The following is a 12,153-nucleotide window of genomic DNA, read 5'->3' as shown; positions in this document are numbered from 1 at the left end:
TAGCAGATGTTCTTATCCAGAGAGACTTACAGGACAAATAAGGGTTAATTGCCTTGCTCAAGGGCACAATGACAGATTWTTCACCTAGTTYGCTCYGGATTCAAACCAGCAACCTTTKTGTTACTGGCCCAACACTCTTAACCGTTAGGCTGCCTGCCACCAGATCAATTAACTTCAACACAGTTATTCAAATACATTCATCATCAATGACTAAAATAATAAATCTAGTATTAAAAGACAATTTTAATAAACACAAGTAGTTGATTCATAGCTTGTTTAGTAATATAAAATAATCCACCCAAACTAATGCCTAAAAACAGATCATCACACCATCTTTATCTGATATACACTGAGTGTACAAAACATTAGAAACACCTTCCTAATAGAGTTGCACCCCCCTTTGTCCTCAGAACAACCTGAATTCCTCAGACATGGACTGTCCAAGGTGTTGTGTGCGTTCCACAGGGATGCTGGTCCATGTTGACTCCAATGCTTCCTACAACTGTGTCAAGTTGGCTGGGAGTGGATCTCTACTCCGAATAGCTCGTTCCATCGCCTCCCACAGATGAACAATTGGATTGAGATCTGGTGACTCGGCAGGCCACTGCAGTAAGCTGAATTCACTGTCATGTTCTTGGAATCATTCCTGGACAAGCCTTGTGGCATAATCCTGCTGAAAAAATCTATTTGCAGATGGATAAACTGCTGCCATGAAGGGATGCACCTGAATGGCAATGATGTTTAGATATCCTGTGGCATTCAAACATTTATCAAGGGGCCCAATGTGTGTCCTGAAAACACACCCCATGCCATCACCCTGCAATGCTGACATACAGCATCGATGCATATAGTGGTGTAAAGTACTGAAGTAATAATTATTTAAAGAACTACTTTTGTCGATTTCTGGGGGGGATCTGTACTTTACTATTTCTATTGTTATTTCACTTACCTGGCTATTTATATTTTTGACAACTTTTATTTCACTACATTCCTGAAGAAAATCATGTACTTCTTACTCCATACATTTTCCCTGACCCCCAAAAGTACTCGTTACATTTTTTATGATTAGCAGGACAGAAAATGATCGCAATTCACGCACTTATCAAAGATAACATCCCTGATCTGGCGGACTCACTAAACGAAATGCTTCATTTATAAATGATGTCTGAGTGTTGGTGTGCTCCTGTCTATCTGTAATATTTTTTAAAAACAAGACAATTGTGTCGTCTGGTTTGCGGATTAGCCTAAATTTAGCCTAAAATGACATACCAAATCTAACTGCTTGTAGCTCAGGCCTGAAGCAAGGATATGCATTCGTAGTACCTATTGAAAGGCAACAATTTGAAGTTTATGGAAATGTGAAACGAAAGTAGTGAGATATAAACATAATAAATCTGTTAAAAGATAATACGGGGAAAAAAACAACCGCTCTTTTGTATATATTTTTAAATGCAAGAGAAAGGCCATAATGTATCATCCAGCCCAGGTGCAATTTAGATGTTGGCCTCTAGATGAACATCAGTGTATGTGCAATGTTTTAGACTGATCAAATGAACCATTGTATTTCTGTTCAAAATGTTGTATCAAGACTGCCCAAATCTGCTTAATTTGTTTATTAATAACTTTTTCATGTTCAAAATTGTGCACTCTCCTTAAACAATAGCATGGTATACTTTCACTGTAATAGCTACTGTAAATTGAACAGTGCAGTTAGAATTAAAAGAATGTAACGCTTTCTGACAATATCAGATATGTCTATGTCCTGGGAAATTGTCTTGTCACTTACAACCTCATGCTAATCGCATTAGCCTACGTTTGCCCAACCGTCCGTGGAAGGGACACCGATCCCAAAGAAGATTGATTAATTTAAGGAATTTGAAATGATTCATAGTTTTTTACTTTGATGAAGTATATTTTGGCAATTACATTTACTTTTGATACTTCAGTATATTTACAACCAAAAACTTTTAGACTTTACTCAAGTATTATTTTACTGGGTGACTCACTTTTACGTGAGTCATTTTCTATTAAGGTATAATTACTTTCACTCATGTCACTCAAGTGAAATTATACAGTTAGGTACTTTTTCCACCACTGGATGCATGTACTTGTGGTTTCCTCCATACCCTAGTCCTCCCATCAGCATGAAACAGCAGGAACAGGCATTCATCAGACCAGGCAATAGTTTTCCAATTTTCCAGTGTTTTCATTCCTTAGCCCACCTGGGTTCACCTGGTCAGTCTATGTCATGGAAAGAGCAGGTGTCCTTAATGTTTTGTACACTCAGTGTATGTTGTGTCTACCAGCTCATTCCCACAGAAAACTGCAGAGGGAAGCAGTACCACCCAGTCAACCATCAGACTCCGTAGTGAGATGCCTCACAGAGGACATTCAACCCTAAGGGCAAATCCAAGATCTCAGTATCTTTACAGTAGAAGCTAACAAAACACACAACCTGACAAGGTGCACACTGATCAGTAAAGTAAAGAGAGGCTAACATTCTATAACYCTCCCTTTCCTCTGRACAGTTCTCTCACAGTGAGAAACAATAGGATTACAAGAGTGTTCTACGCTTTCTTCATTTGATCCAATTCAAAGTTGACAATTATTRTATGAGATGAAAATTAAGTGATTGAGTGACTAATCATAGCTGGTCTGAGAGAACTGACAAGGCTTCTCTCCTTTATGTACACAATGGTGTCTTTTTAAATGGCCCAAATTGTAGAATCTCTTCTCACTGTCAGTGCAGTGATAAGGCTTCTCTCAAGTGTGTATCAGTTTTTGTGTCTTTTCATTGCCCAATCTGGAGAAACATTTGCCACATTAAGAGCAGAAGTAAGGCTTCTCTCTTGTGTGTGTTCTCTGATGACCCTTTTAGCTCAGCTGTTAATAAAAAAATCTACAGTCACATCAGTGGTAAGGCTTCTCTCCTTCATGTTTACCTTGGTGTCTTTTTAACTGGGCCATTCGAGAGAAACTCTTTCCACAGTCAGAGCAGGAGAACTCTTTCCACAGTCAGAGCAGTGTAAGGCTTCTCTCCTGTGTGTGTTCTCTGATGAACTTTTAGGTCAGTTGATGTTGTGAAGCATTTTACACAATCAGAACAGGAGTAAGGCTTCACTCCTGTATGTATACGTGCATGTCTTCTTAGGTTTTCCAGTCGAGAGAAACTCTTTCCACAGTCAGAGCAGGAGTAAGGCTTCACTCCTGTATGTATACGTTCATGGGTTTTTAAGTGCCCAGTCGAGTGAAACTCTTTCCACATTCAGAGCAGGAGTAAGAATTCACTCCTGTATGTATACGTTCATGTGTTTTTAAGTCACCCAGTCGAGAGAAACTCTTTCCACAGTTCAGCAGGAGTAAGGCTTCACTCCTGTATGTATGCGTTCGTGTGTTTTAAGTTGCCCAGTCGAGAGAAACTATTTCCACAGTCAGAGCAGAAGTAAGGTTTCACTCCTGTATGTATACGTGCATGTGTTTTTAAGTGGCCCAGTCGAAGAAACTCTTGTCACAGTCAGAGCAGGAGTAAGCTTCACTCCAGTATGTATACGTTCATGTGTTTTTAAGTCGCCTAGTCGAGAGAAACTCATTCCACAGACAGAGCAGGAGTAAGGCTTCACTCCTGTATGTATAAGTTCATGTGTTTTTAAGTTGCCCAGTCGAGAGAAACTCTTTCCACAGTCAGAGCAGTGTAGGGCTTACTTCTCCTGTGTGCATTCTCTGATGAACTGTCAGTGACCTTGATGTCGTGAATTTCTTCGCACAGTCAGTACAGGGATACAGATTCTCTCCAGTGTGTATTTTAAGGTGTTTTTTTAGCTTTGATAGAATTGGGAAAATCTCCTCACAATGTGGGCAGTGGTGAGACCTCTTAGCGCTGTGATCTTCCTGCTGTTGCTCTCTGGATGTAGAGAATGTCTCAACATGGTCTCCTGTGTGAACAACATCAGAAGAACCAGTCAGTTGGTGTGATATACCTATAACTTCATAACAGTAGGCTGTACAATACAGGGAATAAAGCTATTAGGACTGTCCCGACAAGAAAAAAATGATCCTGGTCAACCGAGTCTTTTCTTTCAACCAATCGAATTTTTACATTTGCAAACATATATTTTTCCATATATATGTGTTTGAATAAAATCAACTATATGTAGGGTACTGAGCTTGTCTGGTGCTTCAGCACTGCGATTTAAAATGAAGACACACAAAATACTCACGAGGGAGCCAGAGATCAATATAGCGTAACCAGAAGAAAATAAATCTGTTCTCGACTCTCCTCCTCCCGCTGCTGCGTTATGATTTTCGTGGAAGAGTTTTGTTTAATTTATAATAAAGTCTTCATATCTCAAATCAATGTCATGTGGTTAATCAAAATTATATCTAATTTAAAATGATACAATTCTAAAAGTAACTTCTATTGCCATTGTCAAAACTAGCTTACATAAAGCTAACAAATAAAAACATTGCAGCCTGCAGGTAGAAAATATCCAGAGGAAAAAAGATATCCTATGAATCAAATTGGCTACACATGGCCTGTCTGCAAGAAACTTGAAACATTGCATCAACTATTAATTTGGTCTGGCTTGTGCTAGCAAACTTGCAACATTGTATAAAATATTTRGGGCCCTCAGTTTCCCATGACAGCGAGCTCCAGACAGACAGACGTAGGGATATTTTGCGCAAAGGATAAGAAGTAATTAGGTAGGCCTGTTTTATGACGTTTCCACCGGATCAGAGCATGACAGTTTTGGTGGTTATCAAAAGGGAGAGAGCTGGACATTTTCAAATAGGCTACGTTGAGGAACTATTATCATTCTCAATGGATGTAGAAACAGACTTCACATACTTGCTGTTTGAGCTGAACATTTTTATATTTGAMAAACTCCACAGTGARGYTGAGTTAAGACAATCAGAAATAGRATCAGATCCCCAAATGGGCACATTTARAGGCCTACATTTACACAGAGGCCAGCTAGCCTATAGGACTACTTCAATGAGTAATCAGGTGTGTGTCCTTACTCAACATTGACAGGAGCACACTAAACAAAACACAATGAATAAATTGACAACTCCTAAATGGAATGAAATACACCAAAACTTCTCAAGTGTAGCCTAAGTTATACGCTCTGCAAACAATGTGTCCACTCCTACAATATATTGAATGCATTACCGTAACCAAACAAACATTGTAGATTAGAAATTATGGGAATTAACAGTAGGCTAAATGTACTGCTGGTGATAGTGGTGTGTCATCCCCTCTGCAATGGACGAGTCCACTCAGACAGGCAATGGACGAGTCCACTCAGACAGCAATGGACGAGTCCACACAGACTCATTTCATATCACCCTCCTCTCATTATCACAAGAGTTAGTAACTACACAGACTAATTTCAAAGAACTTTAAAACATGGCAGTTTGTCTACTTCACTTCTTTAGTCTACTCTCTGATCACTCCAGATAACCCAGTTGTTCAGGGATGTGTTGTCAGAATTACAGAATTCAACCTATCAATAGACTGGGTCATAACTTAAGGAGGTCTAATTTATAGATAGATAGAACCTGCTCTTACCAATCTCCTCCTCCTCTTCTTCATCTTTAATGATGACATTCAGCTCCAGTTTTGACTGCAGTCTTCCAGCTTCACTGATGCCATCTCTGGACCCTGCAGTGCAAACTGGGCTCCACTGTCACAATCAGGACCAGTGACTGTAGGTTTGGACTCATGTGGAAGGAGAGAAGAGGGCTGGGTTTGTCCTCACTGTTGATGTTACCGGCCTCAGACTTAATCTGAGTCGGCCTGTAGTAATAAAGACAAACGGACACAAAAGTTAGTCTTGACAGTTCTGGCACTTTATTCTCTAAAAAATATATTAGATCAGGTCGCTAAACATTGACAACAAACCATTTATTAATTTCCCATTAGACAAAGTGCACACCTTAAATTACACAACGTAAGTTCACATAACCTACAGCAGATTTCCTTAATTCACATAAATGACTCAAAAACCATTTAGTACAAGGTTGCAGTTGTTTAGGCAGCAATATTCACTATTTTCCTGAATAATCTAGATGGCGGGGTTAAAGACATTTACAAACCATAGCACCCAATTTGAAGAAGGCAATGCTCTGATAATTGGCTGATTGCTCCTAAACCATAGGAATCCCCACACAGTTGACTTCATCTCTATGGATGACGCAGACCGCTACTAAAATGGGTTACATAGAGGTGGAGTCTCTGTCTCTCCTCTCTGTCTCCGCCCTAACAATGGGAATTGTTATCCCAAAGGTGGAAGGCAGGGGACAAGCTTCGGTCCAAAACAGCTCATAGAAAAGCATTGGCCTTTTCCTCAGGATTTACACACACCAAGCCCCTCCCCTGCCTCTCACACCAGCAAAGTTGCAAGATCACCACAGTTCCTCTCTGGCAAGCGGTTTCAACTAGCTATTTACATTTGTGGTTTGGTCCAAAAGAATGGTTCATATGGACACCAAAACAGATTGAGACATTATTTTACTGTAATATGAAGTTACCTTTTCTATCAATACCCTTTTATGTCTCAACTACTCAGATTGAGAGCAGAGCTACACTACTAAAACCAGAGTATCAATGAACATTAATTCTGGAAAATGAATGCTAGTATTAGTACTGCTAGCAGTATTTTAGACAAATACTATTTATAATAGCGCTCTAGTCTGTTTTATAAATGTGCAATAAGCATAAAACACAATTATATAAAGTATTGGCAACTCGTTCTCATTTTGAGAAATAAGGTAGGCACTTGATTTTAACATCTGAATAAAGTGGACAGGCTAATATGCTTTTCAAACAGTTGGAGACTGTAGACAGAATGGTGTGTTCAAACAATTCAACGTTCTACCTTGTTAGCAAATAGATCCTTGTTGACTAAACTTGAAATAAAAAATAGCTGGCTACTCACTAGCACGTGGGCTTGAGAGATTGTTGATGAGACAGAAAATGAACACCGGTCTATAGGCTAATAATGCCTGCTACAATAAGTTAGTCAATTTTTAACAAAGGGTCATTTTCATAGACAGAATTGAAAGCCAGATCAGTGATTATTGCAACAACAAAAAAGCAGGTTAAACTATTTTGATAAAAATAATAAATTATTAGTGGGTGTTATGGTTGTGGATGGCTTATATTTAGCTTAGGTATAACTTCACAAGCCCTGAATTCATTAGATTATTGCTGACTTTTTTGAAATGCAGTGTATTCAACCTTTAATTTGTACAACGCTTATTTGGAGAAAAACAAAATGGAGATATATATGGTGAATCGCCTAGAAGTTTGAAAACTCAAGATAAAGCAGTATGATTTTTTTTGTCCGTATCGCTCAGCCCTAACAAAGTACTTTAGAGTAAAGTACAATACAGTACTTTATACTGTACCATACTCTGAACTGTTGTACTCTACTGTACTGATTTAAACTTTCTTTTTTCCCCTGTACTCTGCTGTAGTGCTTCTAATTGTGGAATTAGCTATGTTTCCAATAACTTGTCCAGAGATTTTTTTTGTCGCCATTTTGAAAAAGTTGAAATAGAAAATAGATCCAACAATTTCCCGCTCGGGTGTATTTCCATTTAACATCTTGTGTGGATAAACAACTGAACGTAATGACGCACCCCATACCTTCATTATGATTCAGCAGTCATCATTTCTTCAAAAGACACTGTTTCTATCCCCACTTGTCAGAATAAAGAAACTTTGACAAAAAAAATCCACCCGTCGAACTTTGGTCGAATGCATCTGGGTCAATGGAAACCTGCCTAATGAGGTCTGAGTGATTGTTTCAGATTGGTCCGGTCTAATGTTTGGGCCAAGTCAAAAAAAATACATTAAAAAGACATCGACGTCGGTCTGTGCTTACTGGGGTGTATCCTACAGTGTCGGCCTATACTTTATTTATGAATGTCCATCCATGGGTAGGCCTAGCGTTTGTAAAACAGCAGTTGCATTGGCTTTATTAGTCCTGGTTCCTGTGACTAATCATTTGTCTATTTAAGCTCTGAATAGGCCATCAGCTACCCAACTTTATCAGGAGTAACCCTGCATAGACTGACTGGGAAGTGATGTTTCACAGTCAAAGTCCTGCAATAAGAGCTAAGAAGCTAATATTTGTGTTAATTCTTGAAATTCGTTTTCTATTGGTGTCACCTGTTTCGTGGAGCACAATCTAACTCGTTTCATAAATTCATATAAGAATGCCCCAATCCAATGATGTGGTTTTGATTTCATTTTTTCTTCAAATAATTAACGTTATTGTAATTAATTGTAAATTAAGTAACAACAATACAACCATGTTTTGCGTTATTTTGTCCAAATATGACATTATTTCACTATTTTGTATCAGTTTATCACTTTCAAATAGGACTTTTATTTTGAGTGGAACCACAAAATCCACTATTGTGGCTAGCTTCAACATAGGTAGGTACCAGGCCGATGTCCAGCTGGAGGACGGAGATGTTGGCCACATTCAGATATAAATGTATTATGTAGACAAACATGCCTCTGATTCTAGAGAATCATGTCAGTTCTATTCAGAGGATTCTATTGCAACTTTCACAAACGTTTTTGTACTTAACATCCCCAGGCAAACCCACTGAGCTATATACGAACCAGCAAAGCCAACAATGTACGTGTTGTGGACCCTCGCCGTGTGCTTTTTTTTTTTTAAATCACGTTGTTCACTCACTCGGTTGACAAAAAACTTTTCCCAAACGTAATAATACATTGACTGGTTTGTTATCTAACATGTTATTACGTTATTTCGATATTAGACAGTTTAAAAATGCTATTACATACCTGTAGTAATAAGAGGAAAAGGACAGCACAGTTCTTGCGTTTTCTTTATTCTGAAGAATGGTGTGAGCCTACCCGGAACTTCCTGTTCCCCCCACTACCACAGTGCAACAGCGACATCTATTGGACTGATGGACTAACTACTGCTAAAGCATGTAGATTGTAAGTGATATTGATTAGCTAGACAAATAAAACTTGGTTTAAAAAACTAAAGCGGTGTCTGTTTTTAGTGTCTACGTTTCTAAACCCATTACATATTCATTATAGATGATCTCTGTGGAAGGCCAAGAAGACATCAAGAACCTCAGCCACCAGAGACACGGTCTGTTCACCCTGCTACCATCTATCAGGCTGAGACTGTATCAGGTGCATCAAAGCTGGGGCCAGAGAATGAAAGCACTTCTGTCTCCAGCCCACACGACTGTTAAACAGTCATGCTTGATTTGATGTAGAGAATATTGGTTACTAGCAACTTGCTTGTCCCAATGTATACTGGTGTCGTGACATGTATTGAGTAGAGAAATACAGATATATATTTATTTTGAATGCCTTGAATTAAACAAAAGTATTATATTTACTGTAAGCCCCCCCCCAAAACTACAATGATTCAGTAGATCAATAAAGTTACAGTTCTCTAGCAGGCTCCCGAATGGCACTGCGGTCTAAGGCACAGCATCTCAGTGCTAGAGGCGTCACTACAGACACCCTAGTTTAAATCCAGGCTGTATCAACCAACCGGCATGATTGGGAGTCCCATAGGGTGGCGCAAAATTGCCCAACATCGTCCGGGTTTGGCAGTGTAGGTCATCATTGTAAATAAGAATTTGTTCTTCACTGATTTGCCTAATTAAATAAAGTTTCAATTATAGGTCTCACAGCTGCTTATGCTGAGAGAATAGGTCAGACTTAGCTTTGTGATGCTCATTTAAACTTCCTGTCTTGTTCAGCTTCAGATAAACACTAAATATTTCACTTAAAATAAAAAAACAAATGTAATTCATTACACAAGAGAATTAGAGTTTTGATCAGTACAAATATTTTTCATGGGAAGATCAATTAAGCTGGCTTCAATGGAGCTGTCCAAACATATTCATCAATGACTCAAATAACAAATCTAGTTTTAAATAAAAATGTAATAAAACACATATACTTTTGTATGTGATGTACAGGCTATGTAGTAAAACATGTCTCCCCCCAAACTAATGGTAAAAACTGATAATCACACGATGTTTCAATAATGATATGTTGGATAAAGGAATAAAGACAGAACCCAATGTCAAGTTCAATAGCCTTGTTCATGCATTGTACAAATCCCTACACGCCGCGGAGTCCGGGGAACAGTCCGGCTAGTCGATTACCTATCAACTAGACTCGTAACATCATCCTTTTCAATAGAAAGTGCAAACATAACGGCAAATAACATTAAGTTCTTACAGTCAAGTCATAACAATTGAAAAAAGCATGACATTTTCTTTTTAATTCAGTTGTCATCTTCCTTTTTAATTTATTTTTATAAACAGAGGACAAGTTAACACAGTCTCTTGCTTACAGAGTAAGCCTGATCCGGTGGCTTGCACAGCCGACCCACCCGTGAGTAAGTATGGCTCTTGACAGGGGTAGGATTAGGGCCATGAGCTGGAGAGCTTGGTGGGGTAGAAGCCTCACCCTCAGTTGCTCATGTCTCAATTCTGCGCCCCTTACCCTTAGGCCTGGACTGTGATCCAGCTCATCTAGGTGAGTGTATGGCGTGTTCTGGTTTGTCTGCTCTGCTACGCGCAGATCCACACCATTGCGACGAATAGAGGAGCCACCAACATCCACCAGGTAAGAACGTGGTGCAATTCTCTGTAGGCACGTGCCCAGCCAACAAAGCCTGTGTGGTTTCCCCGCAGCGGTTTCATCCTTATCGTTTCACACACCTCCAGCACTGGTAGTCTCGAGCAGTCCGGTCGTAGAAGCACTAGCAAGCTGCTTTCTGTGACGCAGTTTCGTCCGTGACGCCAACCATGACGCAGGCTCAAGTAGCTTGTTAGCTACAGGGATGGTACTCTTCAGACGTCAGGACAGAAGCGTTGTGCTGGGCTGCTGTCCATGTTTTCGGTGGGTGTGTTTCCTCCACTGTAAGATTGCATTCCAATGGTCGTTGCTGTCGCGCAAGGCCTGGCTTAACAGTTTTTTTGCAATCTTGATAGCTGACTCTGCCTTGCCATTGCCTTTGGTGTTCTTGAGAGGAGGGTCACGTTGGTCAAAACTCCCATTCTGAGACGAAACGCTTGAACTGTGCAGGTGGAATTGTGGGCCATTGCCGTGATACCTTGTCAGGCTGACCTTGCCTTGCAAACTGCGCCTTTGCAGCGCTTTATGACCGTCTCTGCACACAAGTCAGGTATCAGTTCAATTTCCCAAAAGTCAGAGTAGTGATCAACAATGAGAAGATTGACCTTTTGTCTGTGGCTCAATAAGTCCATGCTGACGATTTGCCAGGCCCTTGTGGGCAGTTCGTGTGACATCATAGTTTCCTTTTGCTGTTCATGAGCGTACTCGTTGCATTGTGGTACAGTTGCTGACAAAGTCTTTAATTTTCTGCTTGCCATGTTTGGGCCAGTAAATGTTTCACGAGCTTGGCGGGTAGCATGCGTCACCTCCAACATGACTGGAGTGTATCTCCAAGTAAGCATTCTTGACGTTATGATTTGGGTAATCTAATGACCTTCTGACCTCTGAACAAAGACGCCATTTTGCACCACTGATCTCATCCTCGAAAAGGTCCAGTAATTCTCTCACTGTGAAAGGTGTCTCCTCTTTCGGGTATGGCCAACCTGCGAGAGCCATGGACTTCAATGACTGTAGGTGTTTGTCCTTGTCAGAGGTGTTGCCTGATCTGGGCTAGGCGGTGATCTGTGACGTTTTAAGTAGTCTGCCTGATTGATCTGTTGAATATCTTGTTGTTCCTGCTGTAGCGAACAGATTGGCCTGCCGCTAGAGACAGTGCCTCTGCCATGTACATTGTGCTGTTGCCCTGCTCAGTGTGTCGCTGATGTACATCTCTAGTTCTGGCTTGTAAATTACTTTCAGGCTGTAGTTTTGCAGAGTCAGGAGCATGCTTTGAAGCCTCTTGGGCGCGTTGAGGAGAGGTTTACTGAATATGGCAATGAGTGGTGCGGTCGTTTCAGCGGTGACCAGTCTCTCGACCATATAAGTAGTAATGGAATCGCTGGCAGGAGAAGACGATGCTGAGGCACTCTTTCTCAATTTGTGCATAGTTTTGTTCGGTGGGGTGAGCGCTCTCGAGGCAAACACAACGGGCTGGGCCTTCCTGCACAAGCAGCATC

General features: G+C 40.3%; 1 long non-coding RNA gene across 2 annotated transcripts; it reads right to left on the bottom strand.

Moving 5' to 3' along the window:
* Positions 1-3,583: 3,583 nt before the first annotated feature.
* LOC112068505 (uncharacterized) lies at positions 3,584-8,895 on the bottom strand. Of its 2 annotated transcripts, XR_011475168.1 has the most exons (3): positions 8,825-8,895; positions 5,570-5,797; positions 3,584-3,932 (listed from the first exon to the last, which is right to left on the bottom strand). It is a non-coding gene; the product is annotated as an uncharacterized lncRNA (long non-coding RNA). The 2 variants fall into 2 exon arrangements; XR_002893588.2 differs by lacking the exon at positions 8,825-8,895 and having other exon boundaries at positions 5,570-6,254.
* Between the last annotated feature and the right edge of the window lie 3,258 nt (positions 8,896-12,153).

Source organism: Salvelinus sp. IW2-2015, unplaced genomic scaffold, assembly GCF_002910315.2.
Source record: "Salvelinus sp. IW2-2015 unplaced genomic scaffold, ASM291031v2 Un_scaffold542, whole genome shotgun sequence".
Classification (NCBI taxonomy): Eukaryota; Metazoa; Chordata; class Actinopteri; order Salmoniformes; family Salmonidae; genus Salvelinus; species Salvelinus sp. IW2-2015.
Note: the sequence above shows the minus strand (reverse complement) of the source record. Positions and strands in the feature narration are given on the sequence as shown.